Source organism: Dipodomys merriami, unplaced genomic scaffold, assembly GCF_024711535.1.
Source record: "Dipodomys merriami isolate MVZ:Mamm:240054 unplaced genomic scaffold, mDipMer1.0.p SCAF_282, whole genome shotgun sequence".
Classification (NCBI taxonomy): Eukaryota; Metazoa; Chordata; class Mammalia; order Rodentia; family Heteromyidae; genus Dipodomys; species Dipodomys merriami.
Genome location: NW_027204293.1, coordinates 14,433 through 38,069, shown reverse-complemented (window position 1 = coordinate 38,069; position 23,637 = coordinate 14,433). Strand labels below are relative to the sequence as shown.

Below are 23,637 nucleotides of genomic sequence, written 5' to 3'. Positions count from 1 at the left end.
AAACAAGTTTAATTTTATCAATACATCTCATAATCTATGGAATTGATGCATTGCATAATTATTTGATTTCTTATTTCCACTACATTAATATTACACTTATTGTAGTTTTTTGCACATGAAATAATGACCTTCTTGAGGATAAAACATTCATGTTTTTCATTTTGCTTGCCGAAATGGAACTATTAGAATTTTTGAAAATATAACTTTAAATCAAAACTTTCAAATTTCATAGGAGTTCAATTTTGTTACTTACATCTTTAATGTTAGAATAAAAAGCATTATTAAATAGAAAGCAAAATTTTGTTATCACTCCTCAATTTCTGAATTTATTTTATAATAAAAATAATTATATTTATATAATATATATACTGAAACAAAGTATGTGATATGGAAACAAAAAACTCCTTTTTGTTTTTGTGTTCATTGTTGTTGTTTATAGTTTGTGATGATTCTATAGGCTTTACCTCATGCCTGGTATATTCATTGTATGTCTTCAGGAAGGTAGGGGTGGGCACAGAGCTTTAGGGATAAATTGCAGCAATGGAGTTCATTGAACATTGATAAAAGTGAACTATTTAAAACACGGGTAGGGACAGGAGGGTAGGACTGGGAACAAGTGAGGGAAATGAAGACATTTTATAAAAAGGAAATGTACTCATTACCTGACTCATGTAATTGTAATCCCTCTATAAATCACCTTAATAATACCAGACTAAATTTATTTAAAGGCCAACAAAATGTCGTTTCTTAGAATCCTAATAGTTTGCTTTGTTCACTGGTTTGGGCTGGTTGAGTCTATCTCTGAAAATAGATACATTGACATTCATTGGGAGAAGTTGTGAGCTCATTGGGAAAAGTTGTCAGCTACTAGAAGATAAGTCAATTATGATTGTCTGTATGGTTTTTGAGACTCTGATTCATTTATTTCTTTATTCTAATTTGTATTATTTCTGTCTACTGGTTTTTGGTTTGGCTTGTTCCTGTTTTTCAAGTTCCTATTGCTGATTCAACATTGTTCTGATTTGTTGATGTACACACTCAAAGATATAAATTTTCCTTGAGTATTGCCTGTGCTGTTGTATCCCAGAGGAGGTAGCATTTTGTCTGTTTCGCTTCCACTGAATTTTATAAACGTTGGAACTTCCCTCCATATCTCATCAGTAATTCACTGATGATTTAGCAATGTGTTATTCAGTCTCTGTGTTTCAGAATTTTCTGTGATGCCTTTTGATGTCGAGATCTCATTTGGTCCCATCATGGGCTGACAGAGTACAAGGAGTAATTTCATTTTTTTTGAATTTTCACAGATTTTCCTTGTGATCTAAGATACGATCTATTTTGGAGAACGTTCTGTGGGCTGCTGAAAGGAATATATATTGTGACACTGCTAGATGAAATATTCTGTAGATATCTGTTAGGTATGGTTTGCCAATACAGTTATTTAGCACTGAAGTCTTTTTGCTAAGTTTTTACCTGGCAGGCCTGTCCAGAGGTAAGAATGATGTGTTCAAGCAACCAACAATGTGTTTGGAGGTATACATGTTTTTAGGGTAAGTAGTATTTGTCTGATAAATTTGGGAGCTCTAGGATTCATGACATTGATATTTAGAATTGTTATATCGTCCTAATGGACAGTTTTCTTTACCAATATGTAATGTCTTTCTTTGTCTCTTTTTACCTTCATACCACTTTTAATTTAAAGCCTATTTTATACCTTCATACCACTTTTAATTTAAAGCCTATTTTATCTATTATTAGTATAGCTACTCTGGCCTGTTTATGAGGTCCATTTTTAATTTTTAAAGATGATGTACCGAAGGGTTAGAATTACATAAGTCAGATAATGAGCACATTTCTTTTTGAAGTGTCACCTCTTCCTTAATGTTCTCCCAGCTTTTCCCTTTCAACCTCCTTCCCCTATAAGTTGTATAGTTCATTTTTAATATAGTGTCTATTGAGTAGCACTGCTGCATTTGTTCTCCCTTTGTCCCACCATTTCTGCTCCCCCTTGCCCTTTGAAAACTTACATATAAGACCAAAGGTGCAGAAAGAAAAATCAGCATCAGAAGAAAGAAGGAAAAAGCAAACCAATAAAAAATCTTTCATTATCATTTATTGGAGATCATTTTGATGAACATTATTTTATATGATAATATTCATATAACTATTGAGCTTTTGTGTTTAAAATCCCATATAATTTATCATGTCCAAGTGTAATGTTTTCTCTTTTACCATCCAAATGTGTTTACTTGTAGAATTAGAGGCACATTGTAATAAAAAAAGTGAGGGAAATCAGGCAACCTATATTTCTTTGAGTGTGTCTTTCTTTACTTAATATGTTGTTCTAAGTCTTTCCATTTCCTTATGAATGGCGTAATATTATTCTATCTGAATCAATAGAATTGCATCAAACTGAAGAGTTTCTTCATGGCAAAGGAAAAGTTAGCAGGATCTATAGAAAGAGAACAGAATGGAAGAAGAATTTTACTAGCTAATCATCAGACAAGGGTTTTCATAACTAACCCATATTTAGAAATTAAAAATTTATCCCAACAACAATAAACCCTCAAATAAAGAAGAACCCAATTAATATATGGTTAATTACTTAAAGATAACTTCTAAGAAGAAGTAAGAATAACAAATAGACACATCTCTCTCCATAAAAGAAATGCAAAAACAAACAACACTGAGACTTATCTCAACCCTGTTACAATTTCATTATGAAAAAATGAACAATCACAGATACTGATATGGCTGTGGCCCAAAGGAAACTCTATTTCACTGTTGGTGAGACTGTAATCTTGTTCAATCACTTTGGAAAAAACTATGGAAGTTGCTCACAAAACTGAATAGAGAGCTACCTATTATCCAGCAATTCCACTTACGGGCTGCAAGGAGGTACAAATGAATTATCTGAAATGTCATAGTCCATGGAGAGTGAAAATACTATAATTCTCTTAAAAGACTGTCAAAGCCCAGCAAAATAAATAGCAGAAAATGTGTACTGCAAGAGAGGACAGTGGAGGGCAATGTGAGAGGGGTAGGAAATTGAAGGGGAAAAGGATAGAATACAGACAACAATCCATTGTATAATTCCCAGAATTGAAATATACAAAGGAAAGAGTAATGTGAAATGGGGGTGGAGATGTTGAAGTCGTAACACAACTCCAGGTGCCTTGTACATATAAACTGCTTTGTTTAATGGGAAGTAATTCCATAACAAAATATTGACATACGTAAGAATTGGGCTTGATTGGGAGGGGTGGATGAGAATGATGAAAGGGGTGATATTGATCAAGATACACTGTATCCCATATACTGTTTCAGTGAATGGCAACTCCTTTGTACAATTACTTAAAGATAAAAACTTTTTGAAACTTAGTTATGATAGTTGAATAGAGTTGAACCTCAATTCAATTCCAATTTAAAAATATTTCTAACCTGGAGACTTGGAGAATAAAATTCAAATAATAAAATATTATAAATATTTTTATCAAAATTTGTGATATTTAACTACAAACTACTTTGCTTTTTGTTAGCCATTGGGCTTTTATAAGAGAATTCTTCAAAGTAAGTGGCATAAAATAAAAAGCAGTATATTACCCATACTCTAGAAGCTTGAACATTGATTATAAAAATGGTTGTTCCAAGCAATTCCTTTTCTAATGGGGGTTCACTTTCTGGTTCATTATAATTATTTGCTGGACATTCATAAGGCAGTGTAATTATATTGGGCTTCCTTAATCAGGATCATTATTGCAGGGTCATCTCTAAAAGGTTGATTCTAATGTCACCAGACAGGGGAATAGAATTTCAACATGTGTATCTGAAAGGAGTTACATCGTCCAATACACTTTGCAACTTTTGCTTTAACTTAGGGTAGTATATCATGTGGATATTATTTCATAGAAGATAATAACTTAAGGACAAGCTTATAACATTTGACTTATGTGGATGATTCTTCTTAAAATGGGAATAATTATAGTGATGGCAAAGTGAAGTATGATAGTTTAATGGCTCTTGGATCACATCATAGGTAACTATGTAAACATTGTACAGCCTTTCTAAGGCCCTTCTAATGTATTTGAAGAATCTCTGATGAGTTAATTGCTTTCAGAAATATTCGATTGAGCCAACAAATACAGATATCGTTTGATTTTAATTACTTTCTGCTATTAGGATTTTCACAGACACCAAAATCAGAGGATATTAATTTCTCTGATAAAATACATAATAATTTTTTTGTAATTAATATAACATGAAGAGTGTAACGTTAATAGCACTAAAATACTAATATTCACATTATATAATACATTGACATTCGTTGGTTACATCAATTTTTAGATTATTTATAATTTTTAGAATATTTATAAGTGTAAATTGTTTGTAATGTATAGACAATGAGAGAACGATTTGCATGCATATTACTACAGATGCAAACAGATTCACTTGGTTATTCATGATCCTCTATTCGTTAGTTTCATTCATGCATGGAGAACATGCAAAGAAGTGAAAATTGCAAACTTGAATTTACTAAAGGGTTAATTACATGGAGTTTCTGTTGGACTAATAGCAGATTTTAGAAATTAGTTTTGCCTCTTGCTTTCACCCTCCTTTCCTTCCTTTGTTCCTTCATTTCTTCCTTCCTTCCTTTTTTCTTCCTTCCTTCTTTACTTCTTTCCTTTCTCCCTCCTTCCTTCCATCCCTACTCTCTCTTTTTCTTTCCTTCCTTCCTCCCTACCTTCATTCCTTCCTTGTTTCTTTCCTTCCTTCCTTCCTTCCTTTCTATCTTTCTTTCTATCTATCTTTCTTTCTTTCTTTCTTCCTTCCTTTCTTTCTTTTTTCTTTCTTTCTTTCTTTCTTTCTTTCTTTCTTTCTTTCTTTCTTTCTTTCTTTCTTTCTTTCTTTCTATCTTCCTTTCTTTCTTTTACTGAAAATATTTCTTATGGCTATAGAAAATATACCAACTGTTGTACTCCAAGCTATTATGAGTAATTATAAATATAACTAGATTAATATTAATTTAAATATCCTGTTATATTTTGACAAATTATACTGAAAACAATTTCACAACCGTTGCAAGATATGCAACAAACATTACATTTCATGATATTGTTTATTTCTTCAAACAAAAATAAGAATTTAGACATAATATTGTGTATGTGTGTGTTGTTCTTGTGATTTTAACTCAAGACCTGTAACTTATTTTCTTTTTTCCCTCAAAGATATTTCTCTGTCATTTGAGCCAGAATTCCGTTTTTGGCTTTGTGTGTGTGTGTGTGCGTGTGTGTGTGTGTGTGTGTGTGTGTGTGTGTGTGTGTGTGTGTGTGTGTGTGTGTTATGATTTGCGTGTGATATTTGTGTGAGTTGTGATGTGTTTGGGCTTTGAACCGCAGCTTCCTGAGTAGCAAGGATTACAAACTTGAGACACCTACACTTAGCACAGATTTAATATGTGCAAGAATAAATTAAACTCCATATTATATGAATTTTAGAGGCTCAATTTAACAAATTACGGTTTAGATATTTATTTAGTTATTAAACTTGAACGTGCACTGTGAAAACTAGTTTTCATTTTTATGAAAAAAATATACACTCAAAGGTTTAGATGACAGAATCTTTGGACAAATTGAAATATTCTATTATTCAAAAGTGAAAAAGAATCATTAATCAAATTTCTCATGTACACTAAAAGTAACACGCTCTGTCAGGCTGAATGAAGCAATTTTACATTACATTAAATATTGTATACTTTGGTCACATAATTTTCTCTTCCTTTAAACATAAGCTATATTTGACAGAAAAAAAGTAGATTCATAATTTTTGGGGTATATAAAAATCTCAGTTATTTGTCATGTATTTCTCAGGTTTGAATAACAAGTCATTTCAGAGAAACACTGAATTTCATGTATTTTATGTCAATAGTGATTTTAGAAATGAATCAATCTCAATGAGATAACTAAAGAACGATATTCCATCAGTTATCCAATTATTCCAACAGACTTTAATAGAACTTATTTTTGAATAGCTACTCTCTATAGAATAACTAAAAAATAAATGATCATGATAATATTTATTGTTACTTCAACTAGAAACAAAGAACCTCACTATAGATGACACATACTTGAATGGAAATGCCATAAAATTATGAAAAATTCAAGTCATTATTAGTTAGATGAAATAGTCATTTTTGAAGGTCAAAATGAAATCTCTTGAAGAAGTGAGAAGATGGCAGAGGAGAAGCTGGAATCTGAAAAAGCTCTCACATAGAAAGCAGTTTTAGAGTTCCAGTGAACAGTCCTAAGCCAGAGAATCACACCAAGTGTGCCATCACAGGACAGAGAGTTAGACAAGAGAGGGGAAGCCAAGGCAAAAAGACATATTTTAGCGCCTGCCAGCAGCCACCTCCGTGGCGGCGGAAGGGTCGCAGCGGAGAACGCAGCCGGGGCCATAACTGAGCGCTCACACAGAGAGTCCAGGACGAAGGAGCCAGACGCAGCTGGCGAGCGGATTCTACTCAACACCAGCAAGAACCGACAAGGAGCGAACATCTTCATCCTGCAGTGTGCAGACCAGAGACGACCCAGGATCCAAGACTCGATGTGAGTAGAAGCCCGACGTCCTCACTCCTTCTCAGGGAGCAGAGGAGGTAAGGCCACCCCTCCTCCCCCAGCACCGGTGATCTCCATCTTGGATACCAACAAAGCTCGAAGGAGCTGCCAGCTCCAACACAGGCCTTGGAATAAAATGAGTCATTTAGCAGGTCACAAGAACTTAACGGCGGCAAAGTGACCTGCCAGACTCGGCTCCATCCAGGGAAAAGTCACCCAGTTCAGGCACCAGCCATTGGAGTGGCTTTCCCCACTGGGTAACCAGAGCCAGAGGCTGCCCCTCCCGCTAGCAGCCTCAACAATCAATTGAAAAACAGAAACCCTGAGAGTGACTCCAGGCTGGGCTCTGTGAGTTTTTTTCAGAAAAAGCCCCAGGAAAAAGCTACTGATTGTTGAAAGGCCTCAACTCTACCCAGAATCTAGCCTCACCACTGCATCCCCCTTTTTTGTGATTCTCAAAGCAGATCACCCTCCCAGTAAACTAATCTGGGAGGGGATCTCAAAATCTTGGGTAAAGGAGAGCATTTTTCTGCCTGTTCGAACAAACTGACTTAAGAAACCAATCAAGCCACAAGACCTCAAGCTGAACAGACTCCAACAAGAGGCTGTTTACAGACAAAAGGGAGATACAGGATTTTTCCCACCCCTCCCAAAAAAATTTTTAAAAAAATCAAGGAACTTTTTTTTCTTTCTGCCTCTTCTTTTCTTTTGTTTTCTTCTTCTTTTTTTTTGGTACCTTATATATATATATAATTTTTTTTCCTTTTCGAAAAATTTTATTAATCTTTAATTTTTGCCTTTTTTGAAAAAAATAATTGTTTTCCAGTAACTTTTTTTTCCTCTTATAATTTTTATTTTAGGAATACATGAATGTGCGTTTTCCTTTCTTTTCTTGTCTTCTTTCTCTTTTTCTTTCTTTCTTAACTATCTTTTTGTTTTTTTGTCTAGCCCTACTGAATTTCTCATGTTTTTTCCCCCTTTCTAATCCTTTTCACCTTTTCCTCTCATTTGATCTTCTTTATGTGACTTAACTCTTGTCCTGCACATCCTCAGATAAACCCGTAGTTAACTAGTAGACCCTATCCAACATTGTGTACACAGTTAATCCACAAATTTATTTCTCAATTCAAAACCTCTGAGATTTAAATTCCTTAATAGCAGCACTACCTCTTTATACCTATATAATATTTTAAGCATTTTCTTAAGTTTTACACTTCTCCTCTATGTCCCTACCCTTCTATTAATATACTCACATTCCTCTCTAAATAGATGGTCTTTTAATCTCCATAATAATATTAATTTTTATGTTTCTATTTTTTTCTGGTCTCTTTTCATTTCCCTTTCCCTTTCTTCTTTTTCTCTCTCTCTCTACTTGCATCCTAGCCAACCTATTTCCTGCATTGAGATTAGGACATAATTAACTCTCCCTCTGCCTCCCCACACCAATCTATTCCTATTTTTTACCCACATCTCTCCCTAACCCTAAAAATTTCTGTTTTTCCAAATTCTTCTCTGCAGTTCGAAGCCCATTAATGTATAGTTGTTTGATGTTGAATAGATGTATCTATTGAACTAGATTGTATCTGTAGACTATTGACTGTATAAATGCAAATGTTGGTTGATGGTTGCCTTAAGATAGTGTTCTAGCACAAACTGGTGCTATTTTCATCTCAAATGGGCAGAGTAAGCCGGAAAAACACACAAAAAAAGGCAAATCCGGGTATTTCAATTCCCAATCTTGATAATCAGGGGTCAGATTAGAAAATGAACAACCCAGAGGAGAGTTCCCAAATAGCTCTTCAAACACTGGTGGCAAACATGACAAATGAGAAGTTTGACAACTTACAAAGGACTCTGTATGAGCGTGATAGGGAGAGAGAGGAGGCATCCCAAAAGTTTATACAGGAATATCATAAGCGTAAGGAAGCTGCTCAAAAACTGATACAGGATTTGCGTGAACAACTTGAGAATACTCAAAGAGAAAGGAGGAATGGCGTGAGCAGGCTAACACTCAAAGAGAACTGCAGGAATCCCACGAACGTGAAGAAAGAGAACTGCAGGAATCCCACAAACGGGAGGAATCTAATCAAAGAGTAATTCAGGAATTGAGAGAGCAGGTAGATAATACACAAAGATCACTAAAGGCATTCATGGAATCCATTAACAAAGAGCTGAAGGAAGTCAGGGAGACCACAAAGGGAATGCTGAATGGAAGCCAACAGAAGGAATGGGAGTCCAAAGAAACCATAACCAATCAACTAAGTGATTTGAGAACAAACACTGAACACCAAATTAAGGAAGTAAAGAAATTCATACAAGACCTAAAAGAGAGCTTCAACAAAGAACTTGAAGCCATCCAAGCTGACCAATTAGAAGGAAAAGTGATAAGAAACAAAGTAGAGAGTCTTGACAGCAGGTTAGACCATGCAGAAGATCGAATCTCAGGGATTGAAGACCGCCTAGATATTACAGAGAAAGAACATACAACCATCCAAGACAAGTCCAAGAAATATGATAGATCTATCCAACACCTGGAAGACAACATCAGAAGGCCTAATCTAAGGATAATTGGTGTAGAGGAGCACCTAGAAACAGAAGTTAATGGTCTAGGAAATTTGTTTAACAGGATCCTAGCAGAGAACTTCCCAAACATGCAAAAAGTTAGGCCTATTCAGATACAAGAAGCTTTTAGAACCCCAAATAGACCAGACCAGAATAGGACATCCCACCATCACATTATAATCCACACAGGGTCAACTCAAACCAAGGAAAAGAACCTTAAAGTTGTCAAGGAGAAAAGGTTAATCACCTACAAAGGGAAACCAATTAGAATCACCTCAGATTTCTCAGCAGAGACAATCAAAGCAAGAAGAGCCTGGAATGACATATGCCATGCCCTAAAATCAAACAACTATCAACCAAGAATACTGAACCCAGCTAAACTCTCCTTCATAACTGAAGGCCAAATAAAAACCTTCCATAGCAAAGAAAAATTGAAACAATACATCTCCAGCAAACCAGCCCTACAAAAGTTTCTTAAAGATGTCCTACACATAGAAAACCAACAAGACCACAACAAAGGCCAAGAAACTGCACCCAAACTGAGAATCCAAGAACCATAGTCTGAACCCACATTTCGGAGCCCCCAATAAGGTGGATAACATGGCAGGAACTCCCAAATACCTCTCAGTCCTATCTCTTAACGTTAATGGCCTGAACTCTCCAATTAAGCAACATAGCCTGTCTAGTTGGATTAAAAAACAAGACCCTTCTATCTGCTGCCTGCAGAAGTCACATCTTGCCCGTTAAAACAAACACGTTTTCAATGTTAAAGGCTGAAACAAAATCTACCAAGAAATGGCCCCCATAAACAGGCGGGAGTTTCAATCCTAATATCAGATAAAATAGGCTTCAAATTAAAATTCGTGAGAAAAGATAAAGAAGGTCGCTACATACTACTTAAAGGATCTCTCCTTCAGGAGCATATTACAATTCTAAATATCTCTTCGCCAAACAATGGAGCACCCAAATTTATCAAAGAAACATTACTTTCCCTCAAATCCCATATAGATCCAAAGACATTAATTGTTGGGGATTTTAACACACCACTCTCCCCACTAGATAGATCAACACGGCAAAAACTCAACAGAGAAACCGCAGATCTAAACAGCTGCATAGATCAACTAGACTTAACAGACATCTACCGAACATTTCACCCAGCAGCATCAGAATACACGTTTTTCTCAGTAGCACATGGAATGTTTTCTAAAATAGAAAACATTTTAGGCCACAAAGCAAGCTTGTCTAAATTCAGAAACATTGAAGTTATACCTTGTATTCTCTCTGACCACAAGGGAATAAAATTAGAACTCAACACCAAAAGCCACCAAATAAAGTCTGATATCACATGGAGGCTGAAAAACACACTGCTGAATCAAGAGTGGGTCATGGAAGAGATCAGAAAGGAAATTCAAATGTTCATGCTATTCCACAAAAATGAACACACAAATTACCAGCTCCTCTGGGACACAGCAAAGGCAGTACTGAGAAGCACGTTTATAGCTCTGAGCTCCTACATCAACAAATTGGATAGATCTGAAACTAGCAAATTAATGACACATCTAAACCTCCTTGAAAAAGAGCAGCAAGATAAAACCCAATCCATTAGACAGAAAGAAATAATCAAAATTAAATCAGAATTAAATGAATTAGAATCCAAAAAAAACTACAGAAAGGATCAACAAAACAAAGAGTTGGTTCTTCAAAAAACTTAACAAAATTGACAGACCCTTAGCAAATCTTATCAGAAAAAGGAGCGTACACACCCAAATTAATAAACTCAGACATGAAAATGGAAACATCACCACGGAAAAAACCAAGATTCAGAATACTATAAGGGAATACTTATCAAAACTTTAGGCTAATAAGTTTGAAAACTTGACAGAAATGGACCTTTTCCTAGCAAATATTGCCATGCCAAAACTAAACCAAGATGAGTTGAACCAGCTCAACAGGCCCATATCAAGCATTGTAATCGAAACAGCAATAAGAGACCTCCCAGCTAAGAAAAGTCCAGGACCAGATGGTTTTACAGCGGAATTCTACAAGGCCTTCAAAGCAGAGCTCACACCAATACTCATCCGATTCTTCCATGAAATTGAAAGAGAAATCTCACTACCGAATACATTCTATGAAGCCATCATAACCCTCATCCCAAAACCAGGCAGGGACTCATCAAAGAAAGAGTACTATAGACCCATTTCTTTGATGAACATTGATGCAAAATTTCTCAACAAAATTTTGGCCAATCAACTTCAACAATTCATCCAAAAAATCATACACCATGATCAAACAGGATTCATTTCAGGGATGCAAAGCTGGTTCAATATACGCAAATCAATTAATATTATTCATCACATCAACAGGAGCAAGAATAAGAACCACATGGTTATCTCAATAGATGCAGAAAAAGCATTCAACAAGATCCAACACCCCTTTATGATGAAGGTTTTAAAACCTTACTCAAAACATTCCTCAATACAATAAAGGCTGTATATGACAAACCTACAGTCAGCATTATACTCAATGGTTAAAAACTAAAGCCATTTCCTCTTAACTCAGGAACAAGACAAGGATGTCCACTCTCTTCACTTCTCTTCAATCTAGTATTAGAATGCCTAGCTACAGAAATAAGACAAGATGCAGACATAAAGGGGATCCAAATAGGGAAAGAAGAAATAAAACTCTCCCTCTTTGCAGATGATATGATCTTGTATTTAAAGTATCCCATATACTCCATTCACAAATTACTCAAGCTGATTCAAAACTTTGGCAAAGTAGCAGGTTATAAAATTAACCCCCAAAAATCAATGGCTTTTCTGTATGCCAACAATGAGAAAAGTATGGCTGAAATTAGGAAAGCAACTCCATTTGTAATAGCACCTCAAAAAATAAAATACCTAGGAATTAACTTAACCGAAGGAGTGAAGGACCTCTATGATGAAAACTTTAAAATCTTAAAAAAGGAAATCAACACAGAACTTAAAAAATGGCAAAACCTCCCATGATCCTGGATTGGAAAGATTAACATTGTGAAAATGGCAATTCTTCCCAAGGCTATGTACAAATTCAACGCAATACCTATCAAAATTCCAACCTCATTCTTCAAGGAAATAGAAGAGGCAAACCACAAATTCATATGGAACAATAAAAGACCCCAAATAGCAACAACGCTCCTCCACGGAAAGAACACTGCTGGAGGAATATCAATACCAAACTTCAAACTCTACTATAAAGCCATAGTTATCAAAACAGCTTGGTATTGGCATAATAACAGACCTGAGGACCAATGGAATAGAATTGAAAACCCAGAAATGAACCTATAGACCTATAGCCATCTAATATTCGATAAGGGAGCTAAAACAATAGAATGGAAGAAAGATAACCTCTTCATTAAATGGTGCTGGCAAAATTGGTTAACTACATGTAGAAAACTAAAGCTAGATCCTTATATATCAACCTGCACCCGAATCAACTAAAAATGGATCAAAGACCTTGAACTCAAAGCAGACACGCTGAAAATATTAAAGGATGGAATAGGAGAAACCCTAGGTCTCCTTGGCTCAGGCCGAAATTTTCTGAATAGAGACCCGGAAACACAACAAATCAAAGATAGGTTGGACAAATGGGATTGCATAAAGATGCAGAGCTTTTGCAGGGCAAATGACATAGCTAGCAAGATCAATAGAAAGCCCAAGGATTGGGAGAAGATCTTTACTAGCCATACAACGGCCAAGGGTCTCATATCTAAAATATACTTGGAACTCAAAAAAATTAAATCCCCCAACAACAAATCCTCAAAGAAACAACTGCACAATAAATAAGTGGGCTAAAGATTTAAAGAGAAACTTCTCTGAAGAAGAAAGAATGATGGCCAATAGACATATGAAGAAATGTTCAACATCCCTAGCCATAAAAGAAATGCAAATCAAAACAACATTGAGATATCACCTCACTCCAGTTAGAACGGCAAAAATCAAGAACTCTAACAAAAACAGATTCTGGAGGGGATGTGGACAGAAAGGAACCTTACTTCATTGTTGGTGGGAATGTAAACTTGTTCAACCACTTTGGAAAGCAGTATGGAGGTTCCTTAAAAGACTTCACATAGAACTCCCCTATGACCCAGCAATCCCACTTTTGGGCATTTACCCAAATGTTTACAAACAAGACCACACTAAAGCTACCAGAACAACTATGTTTATTGCAGCAGTATTTACCATAGCTAAGATATGGGACCAACCCAGATGCCCCTCAGTAGATGAATGGATCAAGAAAATGTGGTATATATACACAATGAAATTCTATGCCTCCAACAGAAAGAAAGACATTGCCCAATTTGTTAGGAAATGGAAAAATTTGTAAAAAATTATATTAAGTGAATTAAGCCAGGCCCAAAGAAACATAGGTCCCATGGTTTCCCTTATTTGTAATAACTAGTATATGTATGAGTCAAGCGGAAAAGGTCAGATAATGTGATGTCAGGAAAATGAACCCTTAGATGTGTATTTTAATGTTTTTTTCTTTTATCCATGTGTTTCTAAAGCATTTATAAGATTATCTCTTTGTTGCTTTGTATGTCCCTCCCCCACAGTATAACCCCTGGTTTCACTATATTTGATGTCAGTATAACTGGAGGAGATGGGGAAAAACCAGTTGTTTAAGGATACAGGTGAACCTGTTGCAACAATGAGAAGTACAAGTTGTCATGTCCAAAACGAGCTTTACAACGTTGGTGCGGGAGGGGGATGGGGGAGGGGGGGAAGGTGAAGGTTTGGGATGGGGGGAGGGGGAAGGCTGGGAAGGGATGTGAAGGGTAAACAAAGGAGGAGGCTGCAATGCTTGGTAAGAAATGTACGCATTATCCTGGCCATGTAATTGTAATTCCTCTGTACAGTATGTTCACAATAAAATAAAATTAAATTAAAAAAAATGAAATCTCTTGAAACTTCCTTATCTGTCAAATTAAAAGCATTTGTCCTCTAAATATTTCATTCATTTCTCCAGCAATTGTATAACCCAACCTCCTTTATGCCAAATAGCTTCTCTGATTAAGTCATGTAAATATTTAGGAACAGAAGTTATCACAATTGTATAGATGTATCTATCCACCACGCAATAAATGAAATCTGAAAACAAAAAGGATTGGGATTAATAATTAGCTTTCACTATGTTGCCGTAAAAAGGTGAACCCTTTCAAGTGGGCATAGTCATAAAGATTTGGTCACTGAGAACTTGTGATCAAAGAGGATGTTAACATCAAAGTCCTTTCTTCCTCTTCCTTCTTTTAATTCTCTTTCTCCTTCTCTTTTTCCTTCTCCCTCTCCCTCTTCCCCTGCTCCTCTTTCTCCCTTCCCACACTCCTATTCCACCTCTTCTTTACTTCCTCACTTCCATGAATACAAATAATCCATCTCATGTTCCTGACATGGGGTACTGTGCCACCAGCAATCCAAAGCAATGAGGATAAGAAACATACAATGAAATGTATAAAATCAGAAGTCAAGATTTATCTTTCCTCCTTGTAAGTTAATTTTATAATGTATTTTGTTATATTAATAGGATACTGATACAACATGTTCTCATTTATTGTAAGCGATAAGATGTACTGGAAAAAAAATCAGACCACCATCACCCTAATGAAATAATCGATTAAATTAATATTATATTAGGACAAATCTACTTTAAAATATTAGATATAATTGAATAAGAGGCAAAAAATCACCTCTATGATTTCTTATGAAAAGACAGCAGAATACGATTTGTTAACAAAAATGCGTCCCATGGAACAATGGGAAACAAAATCTACACCTACAGATTGTGATATAGGTAGAAATTTGTTTTCACTATCCTAAGTCTTTGACAGTTTAGGTTTGTTTACACAGCTACTGTCATCTCTTAGGAAATGATTTTATTAATACTCAAGGGTTTGTAGCTTATAACCCAGCAACAAATAATGCTTCTAAATGTAAAAAGGCGGGGAGGTCTAGTTCAAAGCCTTGGCTTGGTGCCAGCTTAGTAAGGTATAGCTGCACCAGGGAAGAGGGGTAAAACAGGTGTGGTTATAAAAAAAAAAAAGCACTGGTCTGAAGCCTCAAAATAAGGACCCCATTCTTTGTGGACCAAACAGTCTCTAACATGAGGTTTTTTTTAAATTAACAAGCACGATTTTAGATTTTTGCAGAGTGAGATAATGCATAGTTACAGACGAAGTCTGATATGTCAGGTAATCCAGTCTGCTCTTTCACATGTTACCTAATAGCCATGTTTCAACACATATGACTACAATGAGATTGTCCAAATTATACTGTTACTTTTACCTCTCATGAATCAAAATTCTATCTAATAATTTCTGTCTTCCAGATGTTTTCACAATATTTCTCATAATCTTTTCTACTATTTTGTCTTCATTACTGATGCTCATACTATTTTTTTGTTGTTGTCTTTTGTGTATATTCCATTTTTAGTGCTTGAACACAATGTTTAATGGTCTCCATTGTATTTTTTGCTCAGGGCTGATGACACGCTATTCCTTGAGCCACATCCTCACCTTCTGCCTCCTGCTGGCTAATTGGAGTTAAATTTTCACATTTTTTTCTGTTTGGACTGATATTGAGCTAAAATATTCAGGTGTTAGCTTCCTGAGTTTCTATGATTCTACACATGAAGAACTAACACCAAGCTTTGCTATACTATTATTTTAATTATGTCTTAGAAGAAAGTGAAGTATATTTGTGTTAAGTGTGTAATTTTCAAATACAATTTGAATCTACTTGATATAATGTAACTGTTATCAATTTTAACAGTTAAATCAATGAATGCTACATATTCCCAAAGAAATATAATTGAAAAAATGCATAATTATTTTCTTTAAACAAGCAAAGGAACTATGAATTTCTTTCACTTTACAATTCATGTTTTATATAACTTTAATTAGCAAACTTCCATGATTAAAAGTAAATATATTAATTTTATACTACAAGAAGCAAAGTGATTATACTTAAGAATAGATATTTCATCACAGTCAGAAGATAACTTTTTGAGCATTCTCCCCATAAAGAAATGTTACATGCAGAAATTAATGGATATGATGTGGCTTGATCATTAAACAACATATAAATGAATGGGAATATCACTTCATATTTCATAAATGTGTAAAAAATAATTATGTTGCTAGGCTCCAATGGCTCATACTTGTAACGCTATTTACTAAGGAGGCTGAGAGCTGAGAATCATGGTTCAAAGCCAGCCTAGGCAGGAAAGACCATGAGACCCTTTTCTCCAATGACCCACCAGAAAACTGGCTGTGGCTCAAGTGGTAGATAACTAGTCTTGAACTGAAGACCTGACCGACATCGTCCAGGTCAAGATTTCAAGCTCCATAACCGACAAAAATTAAAAGTAAACAGTTACAAATAAACTAATATTTTGGTATAAATGTTAAAATATGTATTATAAAAACCTTTAAATCCTCACTAGATATACTAGTTTATATAAACGTAGAGAAGTGAACTCTGGTTTTAAATGTCATTGAATCAATTGTGTAAATCACACATTTCTCACTCAATTCGTATTTGTATGTTTATATACTTATATGTCATAAATATAATTAACTGATATGTGATAGGCAGTGTTGTTTTAGGAAACTCCCTTGGCTTTCTAAGATTACCCCTTCTACCCTAAAATAAATATGCCCTCCAACCTTGTAAGAGATTTCATCTCATTGAAGCAGAAAAATATAAACCATAATCATTTTTTGGAACAACTGTAACATTTTACATGCATTTGAATTATTTTAAGAACCAAAACATTCAAGTCATCTTAACTGTACAAGTAATAACACAATGTCTTCTGAGCTTTTCAGTCTCTTAAGAGATGAAAACCTTTAATTATATATCTGTTTTTTTCTGCCTAACATCCTATTCCTTAGGAAGCTCTTTTGTGTAACCTTGTGTTCCTGATTAGAAGACAGGAACAAAGGGAATAATGAAAATAGCCAAGGAAAATATTTGAAACAATTATAAAACAATCGCCTACACTCCTGTATTCACTGGTTTCAATGAGAATATACGTTAAAGTATCACGTTTTTGTTATCATTTAAAGAGCAATAATTAAACTTCAATTAACAGTGAAGAAGGGAACAGAAAACTGAAGACAGCTAGACTTTGAACAATCCAACATAAGTAAAATGGATTTATCTTTTTTTCTATGTAGCTGTGAAAATAATAGAGAGCAACAACCAAAGGAAAGAAAACGCCTAAGCCAAAGCAGTAAACGTTTGTCTATAAAATATGGTGAGGGTCTGACTGGTTCAAAGTCAGGCTTGCAAAAAGGAAAAGTGTATTTGCTTTAATGTGAACGATAAAAAGCATAAAAATCTTTTATTGAAATTTTACATATCTAGACTAGGACTTCTTGTGTTGGAGAAGAAGAAAGGTATAAAAAAGTTCAAGATTGCTTGACTATTCCCCAAGATCATTCTACTTTATCAGCTATAGCAATGCAAGTAGCCTTGGTTACTCTTAGTATCATGCTTGTTTACATTTAGAAGCATTATTTGTTGCTGGGTTATAAGCTGCAAACCCTTGAGTATTAATAAAGTCATTTCCTAAGGGATGAAAGTAGCTAAAATGTCAAAGACTTAGCATAGGGCAAACTATTTTCTAGCTATATCACAATCTGTAGGTGTAGATATTTTTTCCCATTGTTCCATGGAACCCATTTTTGTTAACTTCTTTTTCACCATCCGGTGATCCTATAACATCCTATACTATCCTGGGATTGCTTATCTTTACTGGATTCTCTAATTTCTGTTGGAAAGTTAGGAAGGAGAAAAGATTGAGTTACCATTTCGGTTTTACCTTATTTTTTATTATCTTAGAAACTGTAAATCAAAATAACATAATTTATCTTTATAATAACAGGAGACATATTTCATTTCTATATTCTTACCCTAGCCTTCCACATAACTTTGGTACTTAGTGATCCCCAAATATGAAAATGAAGATAGGGAGCTTCTTGTTTAAATATTATTTAGGAATTCAAGACTTCATTAATGAAAGGCCCTTAGTAGTATGTACATCTTACATGTGTATAAAGCTGGTGGCAACTTTTTCTTATTCTCAGAAACTAGGATTCGTGGTATCCTTGTAGTTGCATCAGGAAAAGGCTGTAGTTGATTTAGCTTACTACACCAAATCTGCTGTAAAATATTTTTACAAGATAATTGTCTTGAATAATCCGTATTTATCATTTACATTTCTAAAGGACAGAAATCTAAAATAAGTCTCACTAGATTAAAATAGAGCCTCCTACAGAGCTAAAATATTTTTCAGGTGAATCTAGTGGAAAAGGCATATACTTCCTGTTCCGCTTCCCAGAAACTTCAGTATGTTTGTTCTTGTCTTTTTCTTAATCTTCTAATGTAGCATCTTTACATCTTTCTGATGTTTCTTACCTAATGATGTCCCTTTCGAACTACAACTGGGACTTTTGAGTATACTTTGCCCATCTGATAATTATTCAAATTTGTGTTCCTTGGGCAATGAAAGGTGATTATTTTACAAACTTATATATAAAATGTAAATCTACATTTGATTGATTAGATATTTCAGGACTATAGATATTTTGGGAAGGTATTTAATGCCTACCACAATGAGTGTGTAAGCATTCTTTCTACAGGTTATAACCTGTTACCCTTTCATTAATTTTGAACAACATATTCCTTCAATAAAATATAACTAGAAAAAATTTGGTTCCTGAAAGCATTTAATCTTGATTAAAAATTGTCATTTACTAGAAATCTTAAATATCAGACAGCAGCTCCTGAAGCAGTGCTGGCACTATCACTTTTTGTATATTCTGCTTACAAGCTTCTCTTTTCAAGAGCATTTGATTATTATTTTGGAATTATGGTTAATAGTTATTTGACTGCTATTTTTAAAGAATGCACCACCAATAATGGTTCTCATCTTTTAACTTGTTTATGTGTAATCTATTTCTGAAAGAAACACAGCTATTTGAATTACATGAACTGCTTATTGAAGTGTGGAGAGGAAAAGAAGAAAAAAGATGTCCCTGTGTGTATGTCATGTTGAAAATTTACCTAAAAGCTATTTTCTTAAAATCATATATTTTTCATTTTGTTTGGATTCTGATAAAATTTAGCCTCTCAACTCACACAATGTTAATGCAGTCTTATTTCATGCCTACTAAAAGCAAACAGCAAATTACTACATATTTTAAATTTTTTAATTGTTAAAATTATTATTTATTAAAAAACAATATTTTTTAAAAATTAGCTAAGGAAAATTGTTTATTAGATGTTTAGAGTCGTGTTCAGTCTCTATTGTTGAAGCCAGAAAGGGAAACATCTTGCTTTTCTTCTTCCTTGGGCCACTCTGATTTATTTCATCTATTTCTGAAACAATAAAACTCAGGCTTTGGAGCCTTTTGCTTGATATCCACAATGTGTCATTCTTTCTTTATTAATAGGAGAATTTGGAGAAAGGCTGAGAATTCTCACTAGAAAAAGGAGAAGAGGAAAAGAGAAGCGAGAAATCTAGATATTTCTTTCTCATCTCAATCACAAGTTCCTGATAATGATTATGGATGTTTAATACAGTACTCGAGTGATTAAACACATTTATAGAAAGAGTTAACCCCTCAAGTGATCACGTAGAGAATGCTTATTTATTTAAAAAATGTAATAGCATCAAGTAGGAAGTGTTTTCTCCTTGCAGGTCAAAAATTGCAGTCTGCATTTTTTACAATGATGTATTCCTTTTTTCTGATGCTTCATATAATGATGCTTATAGGGTGTTGCAATTTTGATAACTTTGAGGCAAAATGGACAAAGTAAATTCTTAGTGTTTTCATGAGATGTTCAAAAATGAGTTTCTACATCAGAAAATGATGATGATCTATAATTGCAAACCTGGCAGATATATGGCATCTCACCGGGTTTATGATTGTCCTTCATATGTTGTAAAAGAACATGTTCTGTTTCAAATGATAATTCACAGATTTTACAAATGGTAGAAAAGTCGTGAGGAGTGTGTGTACTCTCGATGTGGCACTGCAGCTGGAAGGGTGTGGGAAATTGCCGGTAGCAGTGCTTGCAGGTGGTGTGGTTTTCCCAGCTCTCACTGCTCTGCTTCTCAAGTTCCAAGTGGTGTTTCATGTGGTTCATAAACCTAATATTATTTTTGAGAACTTTCAAGCAACTGAAGCATTTAAAGGTTGTATGAGTCTTCTGTTCTTCCTGGATATCTCCTTCATGTTTTCCATAATAAAAGTCATTAACTAACATGATCAATTTTCCTTTCTCTGAATCAGCAGTCATAGCTTTATTTGCTGTATTTGAGTTTTCTGTTTTATCTGGTCCCAAAAAGTCATTTATCATGTCTGGACAACAATACTGCATGTGATTTTTCAAAGGATCCAGAAGATTGAAATCAATATTGCACTTTGGACAAGCTCGTGGAAAAGGCATTCCATCTTTAGATTAATTTGATGAAGTATTTTCACCTTTTGATGGCATAGCTTGGGGAGAAATCAGTGAAGGAGTTTTAACTACAGGGAATACAGCTGAGAAATCTGTTACAGAAACACTTTCACCAGGCTTGGGATTTTTTTGGATTTACACTGTTCAGAAGCAGAAGGACGTTTTGATAAAAACAAATTTTCATTCAGACCTGCTCCAGAAATTGTTGGTATCCCTTGGTACTGTGGTAATTCTGTATTCTGGGTCAAGTCAAACAGTAACTCAGAAGAATTACTAGATACAACTCGGGATGACTTTGTTAAATAGCCAGGTTTAGAAAAAGGCTGTACAATAACAGAGCTATCTGAAGATCTAGATTCAGGATGAAAATTTACTGGCGAGGCAGCAACTGGATTTGATGGGTTCGTATTGTGTTGACTTGTAGACTTGAATGCAGCAGAAATACCTCGACTGAGCACACCATTCTTTATTCCCCTTGAATATGAGCTGGTTTAACTCTGTTCAAAATATTTGAAATTGCTGGTTTTGAACTTGCTATCTCTCCAACAAAGATTGGTTCATCATTGTCATCCTCCTCAACTTCTTTTATTTTCTTCTGCCATGGCTCTAGCTCTTCTTCACATTCCATAAAAAGTTCTGCCATGTCTGAATTTTCGTGAGCGGAGCCAGCTCGGCCTGACTGGAGCCCTAAAAGAGGAGGAGAAAGAGGAGGAGGCGGAGGAGGAGGAGAAAAAGGAGGAGCGCGAAAAACTATCAAGAGGCAGCTGCAGCAGTGGGGGTGGCGGCAGTTCCCATTGTGGAGCCAGCAGCCTGACCCATGGGAAGTGGGAGAGGGGGAAGGGAGACATGGGAGGAAGTGGGGGGGAGGGAAGCTGGCACGGCCCCGCGCGCGCGCCCCAACACCCGATTATGATGAAGGTTTTGGAAAAATTAGGAATCCATGGAACATTACTCAATATAATGAGGCTCTGTATGACAAACCTACAGCCAGCATTACACTTAATGGTCAAAAACTAAACCCATTTCCTCTTAACTCAGGAACAAGACAAGGATGTCCACTCTCTCCAATTCTCTTCAATCTAGTATTAGAATGCCTAGCTACAGCAATAAGACAAGATCAAAAACATAAAGGGGATCCAAATACTGAAAGAAGAAATAAAACTCTCGCTCTTTGCAGATGACATGATCTTGTATTTAAAGAATCCCATGGACTCCACTCCCAAATTACTCAAGCTGATTCAAAACTTTGGCAAGATAGTAGGGCATAAATTTAACCCCCAAAAATCAATGTCTTTTCTGTATGCCAACAATGAGAAAAGTGTGGATGAAATTAGGAAAGTAACTCCATTTGTAATAGCACCTCACAAAATAAAATACCTAGGAATTAACTTAACCAAAGAAGTGAAGGAACTCTATGATGAAAACTTTAAAATCTTGAAGAAGGAAATCAAAACAGAACTTAGAAAATGGCAAAACCTCCCATGCTCCTGGATTGGAAAGATTAACATCATGAAAATGGCAATACTTCCCAAGGGTATCTACAAATTCAATGCGATAACGATCAAAATTCCAACCTCATTCTTCAAGGAAATAAAAGAGGCAATCCAAAAATTCATATGGAACAATAAAAGACCACAAATAGCAAAAACACTCCTCAACGGAAAGAACACTGCTGGTGGAATAACAATACCAAATTTCAAACTTTACTATAAAGCCATAGTAACCAAAAGAGCTTGTTACTGGCATAAGAACAGACCTGAGGACCAATGGAATAGAATTGAAAACCCAGAAATGAACCTATAGACCTATACCCAATTAATCTTCGATAAGGGTGCTAAAATAATAGGATTGAAGAAAGACAGTCTCTTCCGTAAATGGTGCTGGCAAAATTGGTTAACTACTTGTAGAAAATTAAAACTAGATCCTTATATAACACCCTACACCAGAATAAACTCCAAATGGATCAAAGAACTCCGAGTCAATACAGACACTCTGAAAACATTACAGGATGGAATAGGAGAAATCCTAGGCCTCCTTTGCTCAGGCCGAAATTTTCTTAATAGAGACCAGGAAACACAACAAATCAAAGAAAGGTTGGACAAATGTGATTGCAGGAAGTTGCAGAGCTTCTGCCTCGCAAAGGACCTAGCTAGCAAGATCAATATAAAGCCCATGGATTGTGAGAAGATCTTCACTAGCCATACAATGGACAAGGGTCTCATATCTCAAATATACTTGGAACTCAAAAAGTTAAATCCCCCAACAACATATCCTCAAAGAAACAACTGCCCAATAAATAAGTGGCCTAAAGATTTAAAAAGAAATTTCTCTGAAGAAGAAAGAAGGATGGCCAATAGGCACATGAGGAAATGCTCAACCTCCCTAGCCATAAAAGAAATGCAAATCAAAACAACATTGAGATACCACCTCACACCAGTTAGAATGGCTATAATCAAGAACTCCAACAACAACAGATGCTGGAGGGGATGTGGACAGAAGGGAACCTTACTTCATTGTTGGTGGGAGTGTAAACTTGTTCAACCTCTTTGTAAAGCAGTATGGAGGTTCCTGAAGACTTCACATAGAGCTCTGCTATGACCCAGCAATCCCACTTTTGGGCATTTACCCAAATGTTCACAAACAAGACCACACTAAAGCTAACAGTACAACTATGTTTATTGTAGCATTATTTACTATAACTAAGATATGGAACCAACCCAGATGCCCCTCAGTAGATGAATGGATCAAGAAAATGTGGTATATATACACAATGGAATTCTATTCCTCCATCAGAAAGAATGACATTGTCCCATTTGTTAGGAAATGGAAAGGCTTGGAAAAAATTGTATTAAGTGAAGTAAGCCAAGCCCAAAGAAACATAGGTCTCATGATTTCCCTTATTTGCAATATCTAATATATGTATGAGTCAAGCAGTAAAGGTCAGATAATGTGATCTTAGG

General features: G+C 35.3%; 1 pseudogene; it reads right to left on the bottom strand.

Annotated features, from left to right (window-relative positions):
- Positions 1-17,100: 17,100 nt before the first annotated feature.
- Positions 17,101-21,326, bottom strand: LOC138838548 (zinc finger protein 280D pseudogene; annotated as a pseudogene).
- Positions 21,327-23,637: the final 2,311 nt, after the last annotated feature.